This window comes from Aplysia californica, unplaced genomic scaffold (genome assembly GCF_000002075.1).
Source record: "Aplysia californica isolate F4 #8 unplaced genomic scaffold, AplCal3.0 scaffold00092, whole genome shotgun sequence".
In the NCBI taxonomy this organism is placed as follows: domain Eukaryota; kingdom Metazoa; phylum Mollusca; class Gastropoda; order Aplysiida; family Aplysiidae; genus Aplysia; species Aplysia californica.
The window spans coordinates 74863-76773 of NW_004797362.1; the positions used below are offsets into that span (position 1 = coordinate 74863).

At 37.4% G+C, this 1911-nt stretch overlaps 1 protein-coding gene across 1 annotated transcript in view; it reads left to right on the forward strand.

Moving 5' to 3' along the window:
• The window catches only part of LOC101858479 (irregular chiasm C-roughest protein), a gene marked incomplete at its 5' end in the record, with an annotated part of 77401 nt that overhangs the window by 62907 nt on the left and 12583 nt on the right, over window positions 1–1911 (forward strand).

Here is a 1911-nt window from a genome sequence, read left to right on the forward strand (position 1 = left end):
AGGGGGGAGATAACAATGACTATGGCAATTTCGATATAGATATGTTTAATAGGACCTTTGAAAATTGATCTATAAAGTGTTCAGTTGTAGGTAACCCGAATAGCACATTGGCATTTTTGCATTTATAGTTCAGGTCCATACATGCTCGGTCCACCAACTTAGAATCTAGGGAAGTTTGGCAATTTTTGTATGTCCCACGGTTGTGTGTTCATATAGAATCACCACCAGGGGTCTTGGCAGTGTGTATTCATATGCTATTTTAGTGAGTGTCTTAGTTCATTACATTCCCTGATAAGCCATTCCATGAAAAATGAAATTGTAGTGACAAACATATTGCGTGAATGATGACTTACTGAAAATGATTCTTAGCTGTGAGAGAGCCATTCTTTTTCTTTTTTTTTTTTGTTGTTTTTTTGTTGTTGTTGAAGAAGGTTTTGCCTCTTACAAAGCAGGTGGGATGTGGGTGCTCTGGTGGGATTTACTCCTTTCCTATCAAACAGCTATCCTGATCTCTCCCCTTCTCTTTTCTGTTTGTTACTCTCTTGTAACACCTCTAATCTTCTGCACTTATTTGACCTTATTGTGTTGCAAGTGTTGTAAAATTCTTACCAAAAAAAATAAATTATATAGCAAAAAATAAAAATAAATAATTGCTTTGTCACTGGTTAAATATTTTTTTAGCTGGTCATCATCCTTGTTTTATGGGTGTCTCTGGTTTCACTTTTGACGGAATGGCCCTGATGTAGATCCCCGTACCTGGAAGTGATGGAAAAGTCTTTTTCATAAACAATCAGTAACTTGTCACAGGAGACTACCTTTGGGGATGTATACATCTTGGCTTTACGGGAGGAAAAATATTTAATTTTTAAATTATCAATAATGATGGTGTCTCTGATGCAATCTTCATCTTTAGAAAATATTGAACAGTAATTCTACAAATACATTTCAGTCATTTCTTTCTTATTGATGAATATTGAAAAGTAATTTCGTAAATAGATTCATTTTTTGTGTCACTGTTTTAAGTGTTGAAGGATATCAGACTTTTGATGCCTGATAAATGAAATCTGTTTAACATCTCATCCCATCTTTTTGAATTGAAGGGTTTTGTTTTTATAAGGGGAACCAAACAAATTCCCGATTAATTTTTTTAATCCTTAGAAGAGAATAACAATAACTCCAAGTCCTAATTCAAAGATGATAATATTCTCAATAGACCTCAATATGTGTTAACCTTTCTGACCATGTAAATCACCATTGTGGGCCCTTCACCTCTATACAATCTGTGCCAGCTTGGACTGAGCTCACTTGAAAGGCTTTAACTGCAAATGCATTGTGATAGCGAGGCCATCCTCAAGCTACAATTGACTACACTAACTTAAAGCTGGTTCCCAGCTTTAGACTGCTATGTATAAAATCTGACTTGAAGTGAAAACGTTTGGTTCAACGGTTGTTGTTCTTTTTATTAATAAGTTCAAGGTAAAAGGAACTTAACCATTTGCATTGAAAGGAATGTCAACATGGCTTTTTGTTTTGTATGGTAGACCATTTCGTCACTTCCCATCAAAATCATGTGTAGGGGTTGACATTCAGTATTCTGATGCATGCTTGCAAACGCAGTGTTGTTTCTCTCTCTCCCCCACCCCTGTTTTACCCCTTCTGCCCACCCCACTCCACCCACTTTTTTTCTCCAACCCTCCCACCCTCCCTTTAAAAAAAATGTTTAATCCCAACCTGCCCTTTAAAATATTATCCTTTAATCTCCTATTCTTCTTCATCCACATCTCATTAACTTGCCCTCTGCTCTGTAATGTCCCATCCCATTATTCCACCCATCCTCCCCCCTCTCCGACCCCTAAACAAACAATCTTCCAATCCACCCACCCCAACCACTCAACACCCCCTCCCCCTCCC